At 35.8% G+C, this 26,033-nt stretch overlaps 1 protein-coding gene across 10 annotated transcripts in view; it reads right to left on the reverse strand.

Moving 5' to 3' along the window:
- Positions 1-26,033, reverse strand: part of ZBTB20 (zinc finger and BTB domain containing 20) — an 830,675-nt gene that overhangs the window by 401,271 nt on the left and 403,371 nt on the right. The window contains exon 5 of one of the 10 annotated variants that reach the window (XM_073009740.1): positions 2,365-2,404. The exons of the other annotated variants lie outside the window; for them this stretch is intronic. The gene's annotated coding sequence lies outside the window, so the exon portion shown is untranslated. The remainder of the gene's footprint in view (positions 1-2,364; positions 2,405-26,033) is intronic. 10 annotated transcript variants of the gene reach the window in all.

The following is a 26,033-nucleotide window of genomic DNA, read 5'->3' on the forward strand; positions in this document are numbered from 1 at the left end:
AAGGAGATGTTTTCCCAGCCCAACTGGTCCTGGTAGGTTAGACTGGTATCAAATGCTGACATGGCAATCTTGTACTTGATGAACTGTCAATCCGGAGAGGAGTGAGCTATACTTTTATACTATTCATTTTGTGAAAATTCCAAGTATAGTTCATCTTTGTACCCACAATGTTAAGAACATTGCTGAGCAGACAGTAGAGCTTCAATAAATGTTTATTCAACAGACGAACAAACTAATCCATGAAGTAAACAACATTCTAAGTGCTATTCTTCTATGTCTAAGCTTTGACGACATATGCTATATAAAATTCATTCTTGCGATTTTCCTTCATAGATTAGATTGAAAAACTCATTGTGAAGGACCATGTCTTATCCATCTTGTATCCCAAGTTCTTAGTATGGTGCTGGATGTAAAAGGAAGAAAAACTCCAAAGCAAAGGATAGAGAAGTTGGAAGTCCTGGCAGCAATCAGTGAGTATTAAAGAATGCCGGTCTGATGTGATTATCAGATGTTAGGTGATGAAAATCATGCCAGCTAACATATGGATTTCTACGCTGTTTCTGTGTAAGACTTGAGCTCTAAAATTAGTTCCCGAACACAGGGGATCAGAGTTGAAGGTGATTATTTACTATGAAACTGCTACTTTCCAGAGTTACATGATCAAAGTGCTAGAAACTTAATGCATGAAACTCTACACTTCTTTACTCAACCTCTCTTATAGTCATATAAAATTCCTTAGCAAATTAATGCTATAAAAAAGAGTTCAGGCCAGGTGCGGTGGCTCACACTTGTAATCCCAGCACCTGGGGAGGCTGAGGCGGGCTGATTACCCGAGGTCGGGAGTTCGAGACCAGCCTGACCAACATAGAGAAACCTCGTCTCTACCAAAAATTCAAAAAAATCAGCCGAGTGTGGTGGCACATGCCTGTAATCCCAGCTACTCGGGAAGCTGAGGCAGGAGAATCCCTTGAACCCAGGAGGCAGAGGCTGCGGTGAGCTGAGATCACGCCATTGTACTCCAGCCTGAGCAACAAGAGTGAAACTCCATCTCAAGAAAAAAAAAAAAAAAAAGAGTTCAGTTTGTTCACTAAAGGGCTCAATTTGTTCACTAAATAAAATGATACAACAGTTTCTTCATGAAATCAAAGCCTTTTCAAATATAAGAAGCAACAGAGATGACAAAATATATAATGTAACCATTAAATCAATATGCCTTGCAACTATCCATCATGGTTATAGTACTAATTGCCTTGGTTTGTCCAAGACTGAGGACGGATGTGAGCTTTTCCGTGTTCAAACAGAGAAAGCTCCAGGCTAGTCAGGACAAGTTGGTCACCCTAATAATGGTATAACCTGCTAAGTTGAATATCAGTTATTCCGATTTATTTATATGTCAGATCTATAGGTACATGTAGAATATATCATAGATAACTAGGTATTACTAGGTTATAAGATGATTAAGAATTAGTCTGTACTAGTATACCATATGAAGTGCAAATCCCTTGTTTTATTTTCTCTTCATTTCCCCTCCCAATGTTGGACTTCTTATGTTTTTAAATTGTATACTTATATGGATTTTATTATAGTCAAATACATTAATGTGGGGTGTTAGGACAATTTCTTTTCCTTCAGAAGAAAAGGGAAAGCGAGTAGCAGCAATGGAAATGGGTCTCAATTGATGCACGAGCTCATCTGTTTTTCACAACCCCAAGTGTGGTAACTCCCCGCAGAATTAAAATTTCCTAACACAGAAATTAAAATTTTCCTCACTGAAAATGCCGGCTTTTTACATATTCCAAAACTGAACACATGAAGATTGAACTCCAAAAGTAAGGCAAGATCTACAGAACTATCCCAGCCCTAATTCTGCCTAGATATTTATTATAAGACAAACAGACAGTCCCCTGTGGTCTGCTTACGGTCCTGATGGCCCCCTCAAAGCGTCATCTGGCTTTAAGAGAACTTCAAAATAGTAATTGGTCTTTGGGCACAGAAGAGCCATTGGAATCTGGATTAGAGTCTGAAAAATACTGCATTTTCCAAAGAGATTACAATGCCAGGCTTTGAACATTGAACGGTAATATCTGCTTTCTAAGTATCTCTGGTCAGTCTCAGTAACTAGACCTACTTTTGAGGCTCCATTTCTGTCTTTTAAATTTAATGATAAAAAAGAAATATCTAAATTTATAATATACGTGAAACAGTGAAATTAGGAGAAAAATTCTATTTGATGTGTGTCTATTTTTTTAAGCTCCCATGACTAAAAAGATCAACAGTTACCTACATTTGTAATATTTATGCCTCCCAGACTCGGTGTAATGAGTTTCATCTCTGATCGAATTTTTATAACTGACTTTCACTTACCTGTGAAATAGGTAATAGGAAGCCTTGGTAGGTGTTGTCCCTAAAGAATCAGATGCAAAAGTTAGACCTACTGCAAAGAATAAAGAGAAAAAAATATCACTCTAATATACTACTACTGTATTCCTCTGCTTTTTGCAGGAAAGGAAAGCTATCATCCTAGACAGAAATACTGAAATAAGTGAAGTACAGACGAGTGATTAATCAAAATCTGAAAATCATAGTCTTCAGCTTTCTCTTCCATGAAACCATGGTGTGTCCTCTTAACTTTGGCCAAGTGCTCCGCTAAGATAATTCTTCCATGAGATGAACATGTTTCAGAGCAAAACCTATTTTAAATGATGGTTTTAAAAAGCCCAACTCTACATTCTGCTCAAGGCTTTGGTTACGTAGGTAAGCCAAAACAGAGGAGACATGACTTCCTCCATTAAACTGGCTGGAGCCCAGGTTACACTAATTCAGCATAAATAGAAAACCTCTGCTTTTCAATCCCTTTGTTCTCTTGGATGTCACAGCTTCCTGCTCTATTCGCTTCCTTTTATAGTCTTCTCTCACCAAGCATTTCAGGAAAAAAAAAAAAAAAAGCTAAATAAAGATCACAGCCTGTTCCATTGTGTCCCCTTCTTCTTCATCATCTTCTTTTCCATTTGTGCAATGTTGTGGCACCTATTAACTACCAATGTTTTCAGAATGACATTATACAAGGTGCAGGCTGTACCACTGTGCCCTAAAAATATCAACAACTGCATTAGTCTCACAATAATTAATGGCAGGCATTATGCAAATGACAACTTTTTCGCTGCAAAATAATGACATTTCTTCATTTTGAGCAGAGTTATGCAAAACAATGAATTTAGGATGATAAATCACACAGGAGAATTAAGAAAGCCATAACGTTCCTGCCCAGGCAGGCAGAAAGATAGACAGACCAACAATTTAGAAGACATTGTTTGTTCTCACACCACTATAAAAAATCATAGCCAGTCGGCCATTAATGTGTGTAGGTTTTTTTCCTTCTCCCCTTTAGGCAACAATGCATAAGGGGATGCTAAATTCTAGCAATTGGATCATTACAAGTCACAAGCAAATTTTTCTTTATTAACCTTAATAAGTCATTCACTCAGAGACTACAGTCATCAAGCAAATAAAAAGTATCACATGCCATTCTGCTACACATTAACTAATTCCTTATGCAAACATCACAACATATAGCAATTACTGCCGCTCAAAAAAACAAAGTCATTTTCAATTTATTTTATTGCTTTTATACTTGGCCATTTCCTGTAGCACATTATCGTTTCTTTCCATAACAACCCGAGGTGGAATGAAGAAGAATTTCAGTAGCAATGAGCCCCTTCCTCTAGCCACCTTTGTCATAGCTTTTTCCCCTCCTGGGGGCTTTTAAGGAAGGTTAGGGATAAGGTATGTGTGTGCTCCTTGACAGGAAATGTCCATCAAGCTCTGAGAGAAATGGTATATTCAGCTCCTATTCTTGCAGCACAGAGTGTGGGGTAGGCAGAAAGATCCAAGTCTGTCTCCCACATTTGCTACCATAACACTGGCAGCTTTCCTTTATTCAGTATAACAAGGTAAAAGTGCAGGCTTAGAGCTGTCCCTAACAGGTGAACATTAAAGTCAATATATGCAATGTTGACCTGGATATAGTAATGGTTAATGAGAATTATGAGGCTAGTTCGTCTTGCTTCATTCAGCACATAACTTGTCCCTTCCAGAATGCTGAATGAAGAGCAATAATAAATACTGAACACTACCCCCCAACATGCACAATATTAAATAAGATCTTTGTGTGTGTGTGTGTATGTTTTTAATTCTATAACATCCTTTATCCAAGACTCCCAGGATGTGAAACAAATGCTAAACAAACCTTACGCATTGCTAGCAGATTCTTTTAGCCCATTTTACAGACTGACAAATGGGTTCTGAGCAACTAGAGGCTTTACACAAAGTTGGACTTGAACAGGTCATACTATCTTTCTAATGTTCTAACCTCTGAGGCCCGTGGCCTCTTTCTCATAATCATGAGCATTCTTTCCTGCTGATAAACAATTATGCTGTAAACACCCAGTACATGTCCCTTTTCACACAATAGGATGATAATCTCTCTCTGTTCTCCTAAATCCACAATCCATTCCCCCCTTTTTAAGGTAGAACATTTCCAAAATACACACGGGAAAAGCTCCCTTTTCAGTTTCTGCTCCTGAAGGTAATAACATTTTGCAGTTCTCCTTAAATAAAATCCAGCCCATGCTGGATCAATAAGAATGATGCCCATTTCCCTAATGGCAGCCGATTGCCATTTGCTATTCAAATCAGACTAGATAAATTACAGTACATGCCAGGGAACAGGCCAGTGAATTAAGACAGGCCTCCAGAGGACCAGCGATATTATTAATCTTTTAAGACACTATCATATTTCTTCTTGACAGTGTGCGTAGACTCACAGACACACTGCACCCAGATTGAAATATCAGCTGCTGAAAAAAATCAATAGTGTTAGAAACACAATAATTTTTGGTCTGCAGGGCCTACACTAAGCAACACTTGTACCCCTCCTGTGCCATCTCTTCTCCCACTTGCCATTTGCCATATTCGCCTCCTACCTTTTTGCTCTTCCCTTTTCATTCTCTGGCTTTAAAAGCTTGTAAGTCCAAATGACAAGATATTATGAAGAGGTTTCCACTGCTAACACTGGCCATTGTGGTTGCAGAGTTGATTTTTCATGGGTTGTTTGAAATGCAATTTTACTAGTCTGGCAAAATGTTTTGGCGTGGGATTGTTTTTCCTATGAACTTAATATAGATCTTCAACTCTTGTGCACTTGATTCTGTATTACAAAGAAATGCAAATATTTAAAGTGGTGGCCATACCTGAAAGTTCTGAGGAAAGTGGAATGGACAGAAAGGAAAGTAATGGAAACCTGGCCCAGAGATGAAAAAAAGTGTGTGTGTGGGGGGTGGTATTCACTGAAGATCCAGGAGAATAAACAAAACAAAACAAAACAAAACAAAACAAAACAAAACAAAACAAAAGGCTATAGGGGAGGTGTATGTAGAGCAGAACATGGTAGGAAGAATATGCAACTTAGATTCTGAAAACTTGTGGTTGACCTCTGCCTCTGCTGCCTGCACACTGTGTAATTTCGCCAGTTACTTACCCTTGAAGAGCCTTGGTTTCCTTTTCTGCTAAAATAAAACAATATAACCACCTACCTCATAGCATTCTTGTGAGGGTTAACTAACAAGATGTGTGTGTTTTCTAAATAATAAAATGGTGAATGATATAAACTTATTTCTACTAGAGAGAGGTTTATGAAATGTGTCTGCTTTTTTCTTTTTTCATAGATACAGAATACCATAAAGGAACTTTAGATGTTATCAATAAATAAGCAAACTGATAGCCACAGAAAGGTTATTTAGGTTCACATTACCAGTAGCTAGTAGAACTTTAAGTAGACCAAGATCTGTTGAATCTGAGCCAGTCCCTTTTACATTTTACCAGATAGATTTTGCCTTTTCCATGTCTCTTTCTACTAGAGATTTGAGGCTTTGATTCTTGTCCATGTTGCTTTTCCACTGGGGAGGCAGATAAACAAAATGCCAAATAAGAAAACAAAAACAAAAACAGAAACAAAACCTACCGTGTTTGTGTATATTTATATGCGATTCTTTTGATCCCAAGTCTCTCTCCAGTTTATCCCCATTTTGATTCTTCCTTTCATAACAAACTTTATTAGAAAAATTGTCCATATTAGTTATTACCATATCTTCACTTTCTATTCTTTTCTCAACCTACTCCAATCAGGCTTTTATTCGTTCCACTCTACCATATCTACTGTTGCCAAATGCAATGGTCACATTTTAATTTTCATCTGACTCAACTTCTTAGCAACAATTTAACACAGATAACCACTTCTTTTCCTTCTTGAAACTGTAATATCTTTTGGGATACCCCTCTTTTCACTTTTCTCTACTATCTTACAGGGCACTTAAGCCTATTTAAGTCTCATCGAATTTGAAATCTGTTACTAGTAATTCATTCTTATTTCTGAATTGGGATAAACACAGTATATTTGGAAAAACAATGGACTCTCAGAAGGTGCTTGTGAGATATCCAGGTTTTGATGGTCTTATTTTGTGACTTTGATATACAAAAAAGAGTAGAAAATTTTATTTTTGGTTTGGCTTGAAGCTTTTTTATTCCACATATCTCATGGCAAAATTTATTAACTACTTTTGAAAATTCATAAGTGATCATTTACCTAGATCCACTTAATCGCTCCACCCAGTTTCTTTAAACAATTGTTCTTTGAGGTCTACATGGAAAGAAGTAAATATGAAATCCATTTCCAAGTGAATTAAAGTAACCTGAATATGTTTTCTGTGTTAGGTTCTCCCCTCACCCACAGCAAAAGCATGAAGACTTCCTTTAAGAATACAAGACATATTCTAGGTCTACCAGTACTCTGTCTTCTGATGTCAGATGGAGCTAAAGTTCACTTTCATCTCAAGAGAAAAAACAGTCATTCCTGACTTACAAACATGAGTGGAGGGAAGTACCTGAACACAGGGATTGCTTTCCTCACATCTGGCTCTAAGATACAACCATACTGTAACATATAAAAAAGTCACTGACATGAGAAAATATTGCAAGATATTAAAAGGATAATCAAAGCCAAAAAATATCAAAACCCACTTTTGGAGAGAATCCCAATAACTTCTTTTGAATGTGATAATAAAAATAATATGAATAAAGATCATTTTCTTAAGAAAAAAAAAAGAATGTTTCTATCACTTGCCTGCTACTTGCCACTTAGGAGTAGACTCTGGCTCCCTTTTCTGCTTAAATTCTTCCACAGAGTCAGCTTGCCAGACTCTTAACCAAGGTTTTTCTTTTATCTAGACTATAACAAATATTCCATTTTGGGTCATGAGAACATAGCAGCAAAATTCCCAGAGTTAATACTTTAATTATATACATATGTATTTATTATTTTGTATGTGTGTGAGCTGTTCCACCAAGTTAAACTCTAACCATATTAATCCAGGAAAAAAATCCCTGATTATCAACTACCAATTTTGTAAACAGTTATCTCACAGGTTAAATATTAACTCGAAAAATTTAACTCAAAACTCCACACAAGCAGAAGGAGCCAAAAGGCCAGGAAGAAGAAGTAAAGATTAGCTGCCTTAGGAGGAACACAGTCAGGAAAGTAAGCATTTTGGTGGTAGCTGGATAATGTGGAGGAAGTCCAGGGGGTTGTGCAGGGGGAAAATAGGAGCAAGAAGGGAGCCTGGAAGACACCTGCCGCTTATCATAATATCAAAACATAAAACAATGAGGTGAGACCCCATGGAAAAGAAAATTCATGGAGCTATGAATCCACTGATAATGGCCATAGGAGTTCAGGTGCAATAAAGGTTTGAGCCTCAATAATATGGATATAGCTAAAGGTCCAACACAAGGCTTGCTGGAGCTGACTGCCTGCCATTGAACATTACAAGGAACGTTCTGGGGCCCCTCTCCCACTAGAAATAATGAGATGAAGGCTGATCTGTCTGTCCTGTTTCTGTTTCCTAACATTAAAACAAAGCTGAAGTGTCTCCCTCCAGTACTGGGTTACTAGGGACACCGATTATAAGTTCTAAGCCTTTATCTAACTGTCCATCAATTCTCTCCCTGATTAAGAGAACCATATCACGTAAGAAAAAGTTGGAACTAGGCAGCAGACTAAGTCAGAAAGGCTCTTCTGTACCGGAATTGCTGAACTATAAATATTGTTCTCTGGTTAGGATTTTGACTGAAAAATGTCAAGAAAATCCACATGGTCAGAGAATTTGCACAATCTTGATATCTGAGGTGTAGGGTAAAGTTGATTTATTTTAATGCTGTTTTAGGAAGGTTAGAAACTGTTAAGATTCTTCCTGTCGGTATGTCAAATATCAGATCAGTCCTGCTTGCTGATTTTTAAAGAAGTCATTAAAAAAATCTTCCCAGTGAGTAGCTTTCAAGGAAGACTCCCATTTGCCCTGCAGATCTAAAGAAATAATGAGGCCAAATAATGCAAGTTTCTCAAGAGAGGTGTAGGATTGAATGAAAAAAAGGGAAGATATGCAAATGTAGGAGAAATAATTCTTACATATATAATATATAATGTATATATGTATATATTATGTATATATTGTTTATATTCAAGAAATATGATATAGCTTATCATATATATTACTTCTGATATTTTTCTTATACATCTAGTACATTAACATATGCTTACTGGAAAAGTACAAGTACAAGATGTAGTCTATATTATCTAAATATGTTATTTAAATATATATCTAAATATATTATCTAAATATAGATGACACCTCGTACTTGTAAAGCTTTTTGAAGTTTATAAAATATTTTTGCATACAATATCTTTTGCTTTCCTGACAACCACAAAAAGTAAAAAGGGCAGGTTCTATAATTTCTGTTCTATGGACATGCAAGTATTACTCTACCATTGATGTAACTGGTGCAGAATAAACTTGCAGCCTGGTTATCCATATCCACATGCCAAGTAAGAAAGCAGCATGATGACTATGGAAATGGAAAGGCATTATAAGAGTGATTGTTGGAGAGGATTAAGGAGGGAGACATCAAAATAATTCAAAAGGAATTTTAGAAGGAAGTTTAGAAAATCAGTAGAAATAAAGGGCTAAATTTGGAGTAACTTTTTTGGAAAAAAATGGTTGGAGCAAGGAAAAAACTCCCAATTCAGACCATGTATTCATTTGGCATATACTAATTGTATATCTATGTTTGATTTTCTCTGATAGATGCTATTGGGCAAATAATGATGTGTATGGAGACACTGACCTGTGCCTGATGCATTTAATATCTATTTGTTGTGATAATGCCCAGAAGTAATTATTATGCAATAACATTCAAATGTTCAGAATAGGGGTTTAGAGAGAAAATCATCACTTATATGTAGGCTGACAAAGGAAAGCTTCAGTATGATGAACAAATCTAGTTAGGCTTTGAAAAACATGTAAGAATTTGGGAGGTGATAAGACAATTCAAGTTGTGTGATGGGCATGAGAGAAAGCAAGGAAGCAGAAAATTGAGATATGTATTTGGGAGCAGCAAATAAACAAATTAGTTGGAATTGTAATAGGAAATAATGCTGGAAAGATGGGTTGAGTGTGGAATGTGAAAAGGGGTCCTTGAATAATGAGCTGAGTAGTCCACTTTATTCTGTGAACACAAGAGGTCTATTAAAGGCTAAAGTGGGACACTGGCATGGTCGCAGTGATATGCTAGAAAATAAGTAATTGGGAATGGTGGGCAGAAAAAACTGAAACAGGGAGAGCATAAAGATAATGAGAGAGAAAGAAAGAGAGAGTGCGAGCTTGTGAGAGCTACAGAATAAGTGATCCACTGCAACAACCCAGGTACTATGCGATAAATATCTGACTTCGGTAGTGTCAGCAGAAATGTACAGGAAATAACATGTTCTAGAGACATTGTGGAGGAAAAAATAACAATATTTACTAAAGTTCTACTCTGTGCCAGGCACTGAACTGTGTGCTTTGTGTAGATTAACCCATTAATCTCCATGCTAACCCTAAGAGGTAAGTAACTTTATTGTTTCCATTTTACAGGTAAGGATTAGGCAACTTTTTCAAGGTTATACAGTTAATAAGTGGTGAAGCCTGGATTCAAATCAAGGTAATCTGACTCCAGAGCCTGTTCTCCTAACCCCTATACTTACTGTTTGTCCTAGGTACAAGGGATCTTTTTGATGGATTATATATGACAAGATTTGATATAATTTGATAACTGACTACATAGGAGCAATAAATTCCTGAGATTCTTGGGATTCTCAATTCCGAGATTTTTGGGTGATACTATGAATAAAAGAAGGAAATAAAGAAGATCTTCTTGACTTCACATTGTACATTTGTTCCCAGCGGTCCAATTGCCTTTTGGACTTAAAGTATCAATTTACAATAAAAGTCACAGAAGCAACTGAACCACCAAACCTGAAAGCTCTTTGAAAATGATTCTTCTTTCTAGTTTCACTAATGTATATCTGGAGTATAGCATAGTTCTTGGCATATAGGGGATGCCCAACAATAACAAGATGAATGAGTCAACTGGAGAAGTATTAATTGTAAGTAAGTGAGAATAAGGGGGTGGACAGTGGAAAAGTAAAAAGAGTATGACCCAGAGTCAGACAAATACTGGTTCAAATCCTGGCTCAGGCCCCTTTCTAACTACATGACATATGGAAAGTTACTTTAAACATTTTGTGTAATACGGGGTAATTATTTGTAGGAAAGCTAGCTACCTTACTGGATTCAGGACTTCTATATAAAGGCAATGGGTGTTTGCAAACCTAGAAAGGAATGCTCCCAAAGGCTGTTATCTCTGACAGAAGAAAATCTGCAACCCCTTTATCTTTCTTTAACTTACAAAACCACATGAAGATCTAAGAAAAAAAAAATCTGCCAAATAAATTTCAGTTACAAAAGGAAAATAAATTATTTTGAAAGTAAAACCTATAGTTTCAATTGAAGAAGAGATTTTAATTGCAGGGAGATACATCAGTTGAGTGGTTTATCTTGGACTTGAGAAATCAGTAGCAGCCAGTGGGATACATATTAAAGAAAAAGCCAAGTTTAATTAGCTTTAAGATTTTATACAGCTTGACTCTTCCCTCCCACACCTAGTATGATTCCATTGGGTCAGTCTCCTTTTCAATCACACTCTCTTCCATCCTTTTCTCAGTTGCTGTCATGACAAGCCAATGGGAGAATGACATACAGATGAAAACAAGGTTTGAGTCATTACTGCACTGTGGCTGGTTGTTGCTTGGGTATCATTTTATTTCTTCCAATCAAACAGATCCGTGGACTTCACAGCTCTGTTTCAGATGGGGGTGATGCTGATTATATTATGACATTATAGCAAAGACAGGCAGATCAGATGAAGTGAATTTCACTCAGTAATTAAACTGCAGTTTCTTTCGTCTAAAGTCCAGGGCAGGATTAATCGAAAGGTAGCTCTTTATCATTCCGATTAATGCTAGGATTTGAAGAGTGAGCTCTGATTTGATAGCTAGCCCTGAGTCAGGCCGACTGGTGTCCCCAAATCTGTCTAACTTGCAAAAATAATATCAGATCAAGATACATTTGCAAGGTTATACCCTTCCCTTTTATTTTACTACTTTTTTGATAAGGAAATGCAAATAGATTCAAATATGTTGCCATTTTCACTACCTTGTTTTCTATTACAAAAATGTCTGTGAAAAAATCAAGTCCTTCCAAACCCCATAGCATTTTACAAATGGTTTTCCATAATTCCACTTAACACCATGCTCTAATGGCTTCTAATTTTGTGACTTTTCATTATCTGAGACTCAATATGAATATTTGGATGGCCCAAGCGACAGCTTTTCAGAGGCTCTTAGGTTCTACTTTCATGTTAAAGGACTCATTGTGGGACTTACATAGAGATTTTGCCTCATTCAATCACTCTTTTAATGCATATGATATCACCAAATTCTTTAAGAATTATGAGTTGGATCACTGATTCTCAACCTGTGAAGCTTTGTAAACAATCAATCTCTAGCCTCCACTCCAGGCCACACTCACAGATCAAAATCTCTAGGATTTAGACACATGATTTTATATATTCTTAAACTCCATAAGTGATTTGAGTGTGCAGCTAGAGTTGAGAACCACTGAGTCAGCTACACAGTATATTAGCTGTATTTGCAAAGTATTTATTAAAACAAGCCATTGTTCAGGGAAATTAGGCCTCATATTATTGTGGGAGATCTCTCAATAAAATAATAAAAAGCTTATTCCAGTAGCCCTTGGCATGGAAAAATATATACTTGGGTTTCTTAAGGGAAGTAGAAGAAAAGGAAGACTGTAAAAACAGACAGGTAAGTGTTGACGGGGCTTCATTGTTCTCTCTGATAACACTGAAGGTGATGGTTTACTGATTGAGCTCATCACATGATAACACTATAGCTACCAATCATATAATTTAAGACGACGGTTGACTAACATCATAGAATCTCAGAGTTTGGACACAAACTTGGAAGTAGTTGTCATCTATTTTAACCCTTTCTCTATTCAGCTGCCTTTTTAGAAAGAGAGGCAGAATTTAGAAGACTTTATTTCGAATTCTGTTTTCAGTTCTATTTCAGAGTTTAAGAATACACATTCTAGAGTCAAACTGAATTCAGCTACTAGTTGGGTGGCCTTAGATATTTACTTCTCTAAGCCTTAATTATCCGTTCTTTAAAATGCGGCCCAGAATATGTATCTCAAAGAGCTATTTAGGTTTTATATTAATTAATTTAGATAATTAACTAGAATGCCTGGCACACAAAAGTATCAGAACTCAATAAGCTAAGTTTATTGAAGGAAACTGCAATAGTCACTTTTAAGGTTGTCACTGAGACTCTATGCTTAACAACTACCAGTTTGGTGACTCACAGATCAGTTTTCTGGAGGATTTGATTCGCCAAAGAAAAAGAGAATGACTCCAAATAGGAATGGCTTTCACATTTAATTGAGCCATAAAATAAAATACATTTTATTAAATAAATTTTATTTTAATGATCACCTGAAAATGATCACTAAAAATGCAAATTTCTGGGCTCCAATCCCAGAGATTCTGATTCAGTTTGTAGGAGTGGAATCCAGGAACCATCCAGGTGATTCTGATTCAGGGTCAAGGGTCTTCACTTTTAATAAAGGCAGTTATAAAGGAACAGAAACTAGCCAAGCATTTATCCGCCAAATAACTACAGTGTGGCTTGACTTGGAAGAGACCATGCTTTCTATTCCTTAGGTCAGAATTCGGTTAGATGAATGTAAACCATGTGCAAATACAAAACGTTCACAGAGAATGTTTACGCACACGGAGTTAAAAAAATCTATTTCTCTTTAAACATGCCTTCTCAACAATGATCATTTAGCCACTAACGTTATCTTCGTTTCTTTTCATCACTAGTGGGTAAATGTAAGTATACAGGCAAGGGTCAGATTTGCTATTGACTCATCCTTTTTCTTCTTACAAAATAATAAACAGGATTTATAAAAATTAGCAAATTCCTTGAATAAACAAAAGCAGTTATTTCCCCCTTTAAATGCATTATAGAATAAAGTATTTTCAAAATGCATTAATCAAAATTGATAATGAAAGTCAATATATAATTGTGAGTTGAATATTTTAAATGCAATTGATTACTTCGCTAAAATGAATATACTCAACTTACAAATGGAGACTGTTCTGGACCCAAGCAGATATTTAAACATTTTCATTCTCAATCAGCAAAATCCCAGAAATGTGTTTAGAGTTTCTAATACAATATGCCAACAAATGTGCATTAACTCTCTATATTCTAAAAGTTACTGTGTAAGAAATAACAGGAGAATTATGGTCTCTAATTGCAGTTGAATATAAAATGGATCTGGGAAGAAAATAAGGCATCAACATGAGAAAAGTTTATCAGTATTATAAGACAATATAGGTTAGTGGCCCAGCGTGAGGTTGAAGGAGAATCTTCTTTTTAGTACACACTGTGTGAGGCAGGGTAAGCTACCAAAGATCTGCAAAAGTCAGGCACAGTAATTCACTGAGGGGGTTGTGGTGACCACAGTGGGTAATGAATAAATGTAACCTATTATTTATTGTAACAGTTGACAGTTTATTTTAGTAACACAAGATATATCACAGATAAGACTATGTAACAGGTAAGACTTTAATGGTATAGGCACTGAGACTTACAGGAAGCCAAAACTGAGAGAATGCTGGCATGACTAGTAAGGGTTTTGTAAAGAAGAGGCATTTGAATGGATAATGCAGGATAGAGAGGATTTGGCTAGACAGAGGAACAAAGATCATTTCAGACAGGGTGGGGTGTTTTGTTATGAATTGCAGGTCAAAGTTAAAAACTGTTTAAGGGCTGTTAAATAAACAGTTTAGGATGAAGCCATAAAGATAAATTTGAAGTAGAACAACAGAGGGTTCTGGATTCCAAAAATCACTTGTAGTTTCTGGTAGAATTTTAAATTGTCAAAATATTTTCTCAGTGGAATTCAATATCTCTTTAGATCAGTGGTTCTCAAATTTTAGTATGCATCAGAATTACCTGAAGGGCTTGTTCAAATACAAATTGCTGTGTTCCACCTCAAAGTTTCTTATTCAGAAGGGTGAAGTGAGGCCTAAGAATCTGCATTTCTAACATATTCGTAGGTAATGCTAATGCTGCTGGTCACTTGGAGAACCACTGCTTTAGAAGACAGTGAGATAAGCCGTGCGCAGTGGCTCACGCCTGTAATCCCAGAACTTTGGGAGGCTGAGGCGGGTGGGTGGATCACGAGGTCAGGAGATCACGATCATCCTGGCTAACACAGTGAAACCCCGTCTCTACTAAAAATACAAAAAATTAGCTGAGCATGGTGGCATGCACCTGTAGTCCCAGCTACTCGGGAGGCTGAGGCAGGAGAACTGCTTGAACCTGGGAGGCAGACGTTGCAGTGAGCTGAGATTGTACCACTGCACTCCAGCCTGGGCAACAGAGACAGACTCCATCTCAAAACAACAACAACAAAACTCAGTGAGATAAGATAAGAGTTGGATGAAGAGTTTCATGGAAAAGAAAGAGCTGGATTATTATTTCCTAAAGTCACCATATAATGAAATAGCCCTCTTTATTTCCTATAAAATTTCATCCTCCCTTTCACACCAACTCATAGAGGAACCTATGTGGAGATTACCTAGGGATCAAAATTCTTCTTTGGCCTTCTAATCCCTTTATTGGGTTCAGGTCCTTAACTATGAGAATGAGGAGACCAATGATCAAAAGAGCCCAGGCCCACCAGCCTGGAAACTTGAAGACAACTTACTTACTATTAAGGATATTCAAGAATTCAAAATAACAGAGCCAAGAGACTAAAGAAAGAAGGAGGAATTTTTATTCCAAAAAGCCTCTATCAATTCGTGTTGAACATTTTGTACTTGGGCTACACTTAACTGCCAGACCCTTAATCCACAAACTATTATCATCTCACCTTAGTTCACCTTTTTCTTTTCTTCAAAAGGCAGTCAGAAGCGAGCAGGGGCAATGAGACCTTTCTACCTAGGCGTGGGCCACTGTTCAAGCAGTTCCACCTCCTGCTTCAAAATCTTTCTCCAAAACAAACTTCCACTACGTGGTAACTATACTGTAAGAAATAATTTAAAAGGCAGAAAGAGGAAATGAAATGCTCTGAGAGACTATTTTCTCATGCATAACTTCAAGGGCAGTATCTCACAAGTCAGTACTTTATTTTTGACGGCAGACCAAAAAAAAAAAGTTGTGTTTGAAGATTCATGTAGAAATCTTCGTGAAAAAAGGTCAAAACTGGATTTAAAATGTTCAAAACTCCAAAAATCTCTAAAGAACAGGAGCTTGTTTATTTCCTAGCAATTTATCTTTCCTTAAAATAAGAAGCTATATAATTACAAAGTATAATTAATAATAATAACAACAATTACCACAAACACAACAGAAATAATGATAGTAAGCACCATGGGCCCATATTCCCATAGTTACAAAGGATAACAATTTGTCTCAGTATATTTGAGAACAGACAGCAGCCCGATAATACAGGAAAAAAAATGGAAAGGAAATAATCTTTCTTGTGCTCCCTGGAAAATACCACAGAAAAATAGACAATAAAATTTAATACCAGTTGTTAAATATCTTCATTGTACAGATTAGGTCAGGCGATTTAAATAGACAACAACATGAGGCTTCTAATGTCTCTTAGGAAACAGTTTCAATGTAAATTCCTAGGTGGTCCCGATTCAATTTCTAGTTAAGCATCCCCATCCACTCATAACACTCATAAGAAGGAGAAATGCATTTGTATGGTGTTTTACAGTTTATAAATTATTCTCACAAACATATTATTTGATTGTCTCAAAAATCCTGTGGGGTAGGTAAGTAGAGAAAGTATTAATAGTATACCCATTAGAAGGTGAAAGAATTAAGGATCAGAGAAAAAAGACATAAATTAATCTTTATTAAACATCTACATTGGGTCAAACTGTGCAGACCTGAAAAGAAGCCCAAATATAGTTTTACATAACATGAAAAGGCTTGGAGAATTTGTTAACTACCCAAAGTAAAAAAAAAAAAAAAAGGAAGAGCTATAACTTGAATGCAGATAATGCAGCTCAAGATGTCATGCTCTTTCCATCAAACCCATAGACTAAACTCTCAATTGTAAACATCATCTAGTTACAGCAACTTCCCCACTCAAGAGGAGGCTATTCCATTGCCGAGAAATAAAACCGCGAATAGTGTTCAGGGTTTTTGTTTTTAGTTAGCCTGAAAAAAAGCACATACTCCTTGAGAAGATGTGCATCTTTTTAACATGACTTAGTCTGTCAAAAGAATAAGATAATGTATTATTTCATTCATGTAGAATACTGACTTTTAAAAGTCACTCAATTTCTCTAATGATCAGTGATGCCGAGCTTTTTCTCTTACGTTTGTTGGCTGCGTGCATGTCTTTTTTTCTTTTGAGAGGTGTCTTTTCATGTCCTCCGGGGAGGACGGTGTGGGGGCAGAGAGAATCAAGAAAAACAGATAATGCATGCAGAGCTTAATACCTAGGTAATGGGTTGATAGGTGCAGCAAACCACCATGGTACATGTTTACCTCTGTAACAAACCTGCACATCCTGCACATGTGCCTCAGAACTTAAAATTAAAAAAATAAAAAAATAAAAAAACTGACTCTAGCTACCCATGGACACGAGAGACAACACGGTCCCATTTTTCACCAAAATAGACAACACAGTCCCATTTTTCACCAACATACTCTTTGCAAGAAAGATAAACTAAAAGATTATTCAATGTCAATGGCTAGATTCTGGCATAGTCTCAGCTTAAACTATTAATTTCTAAATAAGTGGCAATACGTATGTATAATAAAATAGAGAATAACAGCAATGGATGTATTAACAAAATACATTTTCCATTAATTGTTGTGAACTAAAAAGTCTTGAGACTTTGAAACCTCTTGAACAAATTAACATATCTCTTTTTATTTTTACTTTATGCATGCATTTACTTGTGTAGTTGGTGTTGCTATGTTTTCTTAAATTTGTTTTTAAGATAATTATATTCTCCCTCTACTTTTATACATATATCTTCTGAGGCATTTAAAGGTTTGGCAAAGCAGTGTCTTCCCACAAGAGACAGAGGTTTCACCTAGAAGCCATCTTGGGAATTTGGGCTGCAGAAATCAAGGGAGGTCTAGTACATAAGTAAATATTAGGGCAATAATATTAAATTTTTGAATACTAAAGGAAAATATTTATTGAAAGAAAATTGCTTTATATCTTTAACAACTACCTTGCTATTGAGGATTTTCAGAGAATTGCAGAATTTCAGAGTTGATACTATATGGAGGATTTTCTTTTCTTTTAATTTTTTAAAATTAAAACTCTATCACCCAGGCTGGAGTGCAGTGGCATGACCATAGCTCACTGCAGCCTTGAACTCCTGGGCTCAAACAGTCCTCCCATCTCAGCCTTATGAGTAGCTGGGATCACACAGCTGGCTAATTTTTTTTTTTTTTTTTTAGACAGGGTTTTTCTTGGTGGCCCAGGCTGGTCTCAAACTCTTGTCTTCAAGTGATCCTCCCTCCTTTGCCTCCCAAGGTGCTGGGATTACAGGTGTGAGCTACTGTGTCTGACCCCAAAGATTTTATTTTTGTAATGACAGAATATCAGTGTTAGCAGACTCCATTAAAATTATATATGACAATCATCTGTTTAACCCATTTATGCCAAAGTTTGCAATTGTGTGTGTATGTGTGTGTGTGTGAAAAATCAGACCTTGGTGATGACCTTGAGCAACAGGATATACATAACTGCCACAAGCTTAACATTCCAATAGTGGAACACTAGGCATAAATGGGTTATGGCTTCAATATCCTGCAAAATATCCCTGTAAGGTAGTTTTCTATGCTTAAACACCTTGGTCTTAGGAAACTAATATTTGTGGATATTAGGCAATGTTATGGGCTGATTGTGTCCCCTAAAATACATAGGGTGAAGCCCTAAGCTCCTACACAACTATATTTGGAGATAGGGCCTTTGAAGAAGTAATTAAGGTTTAACGAGGTTATAAGGTTGGCAGTCTAATCCACTAGGACTGGTGTCCTTATAAGGGCAGGAAGAGACATCAGAGGTTCTCTTCAATTCACAAAGAAAATGCTGTGCAAGGACACAACAGCAGAAGGCTATCTGCAGTCAAATAGAGAGGACTCATGAAAAACCAAACCTGATGACACCTCAATATTGGACTTCTAGCCTCCAGAGTTGTGAGAAACCAATTTCTGTTTGTTAGCCCACCCACCTTGTGGTATTTTGTTATGGTAGGCCTACAGACTGATATGGTGCCTGTATCAGTGCCTATATGGTGCCTATCTCACCACAACCTGCAAGGTAGGAATTGCTTAAAGCCAATTTATAGGTATAGAAACAGACTATGGAGCATTCAAGAAATGTCCCAGGAGACAAGGATTCAATAAGTGGCATAACTGAGATTTAATCTCAGTCTATCCTCCATATTATTTTTTACCCTCCTATTTTTTATCTTTGAGCACAGAAGGCTGCTACAAAGTTAGTGTTTCATATTGACTTGAGTATTTTATTCTTGTAGGTTTCATCACTGGCTCATGGTCATCTTCTTGGAGAAACAGAAAGCAACATGATTTATCTTTTAGATGACTGTTATTCATATACTTGAAGATAGTTATTACATTCCTTCCTCCTGAATTTCCAGTTAATCCCAGTTCCCTTAACTATTGCTCATACCACACATTTCAGTTGCCTACCATTCTGGACACTTATACCTGAAGATGTCCTTATCTATTTAAATTTCTTGTACTGGGTTGGAAAGTCATATCTCTGCTATGTCATTCATGACTAGTCTTTTTAAAATATAAAGGCAATATCTTGCATTTATCCATTTAGAAAATTTCATCTGTTAGATGTAGCCCATAATTCCAGTCTTTCAATGTCTTTGGAACTTGATTACTTCATTCAACAACTTTTCTATGTATCTGGACTCATGTCATCTGCAAATCTAATGAATGTGTTTTCATTCCAGTCATTGAAAGAAACTTGTGACCAAGATAAGGCCAAAAATATCCTTGCAATACACCACAGGAATCCCCTATATTATGATATTGAGCCACTTGTTTGTACCTAATAGTGTGGTCAATCAGTTACTAATCTAGCTGTACCTAGATTAGTTACTAATCTGTCTATATATCTAACTCAGGAGAGATCAGATCACATATTGTAGACATCCTTTTACTGAAGTCATTCTAGTGTCTAGCAAGCACCACTTCTTTCAGCAGATCATGATACATCATTTTATGCTTCATTGCTGTAATAATCCATTCTAGACTCTTGCTCAGGACTAACAGCAAGTTGTTTCATCATCATAAACTGCCTTTTTATACTTTCTGAAAATCAGAAGATTTCCACATCTCTAGTTATCTAACATTTTTTCTCTTCTCCTCAAACATGGATGGTAGTAACTGATGATCTCATTGACAAATCCTCTCATGAGTATATGGTTCTACATCCCTATTTTTAGATTCTTCCCCTTTTCCTTTTTTTCTGTTATCTTCCAAGCAAAGAGCCACTCACATTTAATCATGAATGGTATGTTGGTCAGAGATAGACCTGCAAACTGGAACAGCTGAGAAGATTTAAATAAAGTGTTGTCCTAGAGTCCCTGACTCTGCTGGTAGAGGCAAATGTGCTATGATTAGGTGAGGCTTTGCTCTCATCTCCACACAGGGCTCTGCATGGCTTTTCTATTTCACTTCTGGCAGTACTCCTGGGGAGGGCTACATCCTTTTCCTGTTCACTCTAGATGACTTCCTTTGCCAAAGATTCAAGACAGCTTTGTATTTTTCAGTCTTTCACTGAGAAAGGTTGTGATATATAATGCCTTTATTTTCCCATGAAGGCTTTCTCTGAGGCAAGCACATAGCCACGACCTTTACCTAATCAAGAAAAGTTGTTTGGGCAGTGGGGGATGGGGAGGCAGGTTGGACTTTAAATGCACAAATCAGTTCTAATAAAAACACTGAGATTCAGGTGCCTGAGGTTAGAAATACTGGAGGGAATTCAATTACACTAATTAATATTTAAGAAGGGCTAGAGATCACATAGTGAATGTGGGAAACTAGGCCAGTCAGCCATGAGCATATGGGGAGGGCAAGATCAACAGATAAAAGTAACAAACAAATCATACATAAATGCTCCAACAGGAATGGAACAGAGAATATAAAATAAATGTTCCAAGAGGCACTGAAGAGGAGGTAAATGGTCTACCAGACATAAAAGCAAAATGTTCCAACATACACAAGACTTTTTATTGGTTTTATGTAAACACGTATATTATAAAAATGATTTTTCCAAATAAGTTAGTAGGAAACATTACCCATTTATAAAAACAGACTTATGGATTCTATGAATTCACAGCATACTATATTTGCTCTCATTTCCTCACTGGCTCATCATGCAGGAGTCTTAGTAAGGCTTGACTTTCATAGCAGGTAGTTCTCCAATGCCTAAGCCTACCTGGATACTCAACGCCTGATAGAAGGCTGAAAAGTTGCAGAGTGTTCCTGCTTCTGCACAACTTTTTCTAGTTCTGATTGTTCTAACGTGATTTGGTTGGTGTCACAGCTAATACCACATTCTCTATTTGATCTGATTTTTCATTTGTAGCCCAGACAGTCGATTCTGATTTTTGGTCATTCTTTTATAGACTTGAAAGTTTTCTAGAGAAGGCACTTGTGGTGCCAGGACTACCTTGCTTCTTTCTGTCCTGTCTATACTAGCATTTAATTACACTTTTCTACCTCTTTTCGATCTCTATGCCCTCTCTCCCTCCTTCATCTTGGGAGTTTCAGAAACTAGAAGCCAAGAGAATTAACTAGGTTGCTTTATAAAAATTGTATATAGGAAGGATAAACAAGACATTTTGATGTACATTGGATTGCTTTTGCTATCAATGGCATCATGTAGAGGTAGCAATAGATGCATAGAAGATAGAAGAAAGGACTAAGACTGAGACTTGGATCCCTCTTTCAAATTTTCTGATGTATACATATAATAACTAGATGGCCTGGACTGCCTATGTATATATGGAATTTTAGGCTCCTGGATAAAACAAATCAAAACAAAAATAAAAACAAAGTCCTTGTCCTTCAGGAGCTTTAGTTTTAGTAGAACAAATGATTCACATATACCAAAACCCAAAAGATACGGTATCCCCAAAAAGTTAAATTGTCTCTTACCTAATAGAGGATCAGAGAAAGAAAAGAAAGTTATTTCCTAAAAATTGTTTGAACCAAATTTGTGGATTTCAAACTATGCTTCATGGTCTCCAATCTTACAAACAGATGATTACAAAAAGATTATCAAATAGATATAAATAAATAAATAAAAAGAAATAAATACATATATAATAACCTGTGGTAACTACATATACATATATATATATCAATTTCCAATTGTGATGAAAATTACATAGAAATTTAAATGTATTATATAAATTAAAAAAACACCGGAGACCGATGTGTTATTACAAGTTAATTATGTAGAATAAGAATAAGCAGCTTTCATGCAGGCCTCCAATTAAGGCTCTCAGATTGGGATACAAGCTGTTAAAAAAAAAACTGTTACAATATGCAACTACTTATCAGTCTCATGATTTTTTTGATACCATATAGTATAGTACAGAAAGTCTTCACTTAATGCCATCCATGGATTCTTGGAAACTATGATTTTAAGTGAAACAACATGTAATGAAAGCAATTTTAACATAGACTAATTGATATAAATAAGAGTTAAGTTCTTATGGCATATTTCTGGTCACAGAAACATCATCAAGCTTCTAAATAAAGACCAAAACACTTTTGATATTAAACACTGAAATAAATGTGAGCTGTACATACATTTAAGAAAGATTAATAAAAGCAAGAAATAAATGTGAGCTGTACATACATTTAAGGAAGAGTAATAAAAGCAAGTAAGATAATTATTTACTCAATAATTCCAGTTCAGGGTCATGAGTGGATGGAGCCTATCTCAGCAGCTCAGGGAGTAAGGTGGGAACCAAGCCTAGACAGGACGCCATTCCATCTTAGGGGGCACTCACACACAGCCACATTCACTCAGACACACCAATGAGCCTAACATACACATCTTTGGGATGTGGGAGAAAACCCAGTACCCAGAGAAAACCTATGCAGATATGGGGAGAAAGTGTAAGCTCCACACACACAGTGGCTCACTGGGAATAGTCCTTTTTTTTTCTTCCCATCAGCATTATAACACCATGTTATGTTAGTATCTGCTACATTCCCCAAACAAGAATACACTGATTTTTGAGCCAATACAATAACGCAATGCTGAGTTTTTATTCCTTTGTATATTTGCCATTATATTCTTACTGGATGACTTTATAATATTCAATATGATAATATGAATTTAAAAATAAGTTTATCTCAATTAAACATTACTCATTATTCCATATGTTAAGTTTCTAATAAGATTTAGTCTGAAAAGAGGATTCTGCTTGTTTAAAAGAAATATGAAAAATGTCTGGATCAAATAATATATATGTATCTTGTAACTTAAGGCAGTACGAGTCTCATATGGCTCCAGGCTGCTCAGTTTCTGAATTTATCAACTTGCTGGCTTAGACCACTGTATACAGCAGATGTATTGGGCCCAAACTAGATTTTATATATGGGCCACTATTCCTCCAGGCTTAAGAACAGTATTTTTATACTGAGGAATAGCTTATTTATTATGAAACCATCATATATCAAAAGAAGTCACGTTGCCTTAAACTTATCCAGTATATGAACTTTATCACCCTCAAAGTTCTAGATTATCAGAATTTAATATATTAGTTTAAAATATAACCAGTGATAACCAAGAAATAAGTGAATGGAAACCTCTTCAATTATTTAAGCAGCACATCTTGCTTATAATAATTGTATAACTTACAGATACATACTCATTTATTTTTCACTAAAAATACATTATATTAAAAGACTTCAGAAGATTTCTTTCCTAATATTAATCAACATTACCTATAGTTAGGAACAGAGTGAGCCAAAAAGGATTTTCACCACTACAGAGAATAAAACTAGCAAACCTGAGGAAAGATCCATTTTCCAAAACCTGAACTACACTCTATGATGGTAACATTTCAAGCATTTATAATACTTAAGTATAAGTCAAGACTTGATTGAAGGAGGCCTTTCATGATCTTTATATACAGTAGTCAAACCAGAATTATTTATGTATTCGTTTATTTTTAAAGGCTCTCATTTGAAAGTTATCACAGTATAAAGGTAAAGGATGCACCTGAGTTTCCATTCTGACTCCACATTCCTGGCTATGTGACCTTGGATAATTTAGTTAAACTAAACTTCAGTTTTCACTTCTGTAAAATGAAGGCAACAGTAGAGGTTCCATTGTCATGAATTTCTAGCAATAAATCAATGAATAAATGAAATGATGAATGAATGTTGCTTAGCATGTTGCCCGGAACATAAAAAGCTCTCAGTAAATATTAACTGTAATTAAAAAATATCTAAAGGCCAATTGCTGTCTTTTTTAAAAATATGACTTGATTTTATTCATAACTTACTGACTATATTTTCTTTCCTTCTGGAATGATGTTCTATTGAGGTTTCTTTTTCTTTTATTCCAGAATGTTCTCTGAGCAATCTCTTCATTTCTGCCTCATTCATCAGATAGGATTGCAGGCGTTCATTTTGGTAGTTCTGCATTTGGTTTTCTGTCACTGTTTATGCTATTTTCTTGTTCTTACTCAGTGGTTTAAAAAGTAAAATTCAAGGAAGGACTAAACATAAGAGAATTTACTGGGACTAATGGTTATCAAAATTGGGTGTAAAAGGATGTTATTAAAAATAAATCACATAGAGGGAGAACAGCTGATGACAGCAGCTGTGAAATGGATGTACATGGTGGGAATCAGTGAGCCCCAAAGAAACAAACAAACAAAAAACACTGGAGGGCCATGAAACTTACATGATTTACAAGGGAAGCCCAAGCTTTATGAACAGCCTCTGAAGACTACAGAGGACAAGAAAGTCACTTCTGGATGAAAATTTGGATAAGACAGCAATACTGAAAGGAGTTATGTTCCCTGATCAAATGGGAGCTACAGGTAAGAAAAGAATGAGAAATAAAATGAAAATCTTTACTGAGTTTGATTTCTTTATTGTATCACCTGCACTGAGGGGACACTATCGCTAGGTATACCTCTATAGATAAACTTACCAAATAGTTGGTGATTATTGCAATAGTTACAAGAGAATATATTTTAAGAGCCAAAGTTAGAAACCTATGGACAAGATGAATTAAAATTAGAGCCCACGTTGAGAGATATAGGGCCCAGGTAGTCTGTGACATGAAAGTTTGTGTTTTTATTTAAATAGAACTCTAAACACTTAGTTGTTTGAAATATATTTAATGTAGAGAAACATTTTTTTGAAAATGTGGTTTACTGTAAAGATGAATGCAGATATCTAACTTTTTGCCTTTTTTCTAGATATGGACCTACCTCTCCACTTTTATGAGCATTAAATTAAGTTAAAAACTTAAAAATACTGCCAAGGAGATTGAGATGGTAAAGTAACATCATGCCTGATAGAATAAACTATCAAGACAGCATGAACAAACCCAACTGAAATGGAACAAGCAAGCTTAACACAAGTCAAGGAAGCTCTCTATAGTGGTAAAATGAAAATACGATTAAACAGAACCAAAACTGCTATTTATGGGAATAGAAAATGAAGAATTTTCCTCAGAATCTACATGGATAACTTCTATGAGATTATTTAAAATGTGGAATTTTTTCCAGAATTTTTCTTTGTTTCCAAATGGAATTTAATACATTTCATGAAACAAATGAAACTTTATCAGAAATAAAACATTTAAATAACCAAAAGGCTAGCCTCCTTAGGAAAAGAAGTTAGTCACAAATGTTGGGCAACTCTGTTTTAGGAAGACATAGTAGAAATATTTTCATCAAAGCCCTGATCATCTTCCCTTTTTGAGACAAAATCACTCCACTCTGCTGGAAACCTATATTCAGTTATTTATAAACTAGTATTAAATGTATATTGTTTCAAATCTCTTTGTAGGAAAAATATCTCACATTCATTCCCAATTTAGTATGAACCGTGTAAACTTCTAAAATCATCATGAAAAGAAAAACATCACCCTTTCTGCTAATTAAGTGTTCTTGCTTTTTTCTAGTAATGGGGATTTGAAAAATAACAATATGCAAGAGTATGATCTTACAGTGAATATAGCCACTAGGTCAATATGATAATTTAATGTGAGACTTTAACATTGAGCTTTCCTTTTATGCTACTATTCTATAAATAACTTATTTGCTATGATTAAAATATATTTTCATCAAATTTGATATAAATATATTAGATATGATAAATATATTTAATGACTTAAAATGACAACAATTGAATTGAATAAAGACTATATCATTGCCCGATTTTT

The sequence above is a fragment of the Chlorocebus sabaeus genome, chromosome 22 (genome assembly GCF_047675955.1).
Source record: "Chlorocebus sabaeus isolate Y175 chromosome 22, mChlSab1.0.hap1, whole genome shotgun sequence".
NCBI lineage: Eukaryota > Metazoa > Chordata > Mammalia > Primates > Cercopithecidae > Chlorocebus > Chlorocebus sabaeus.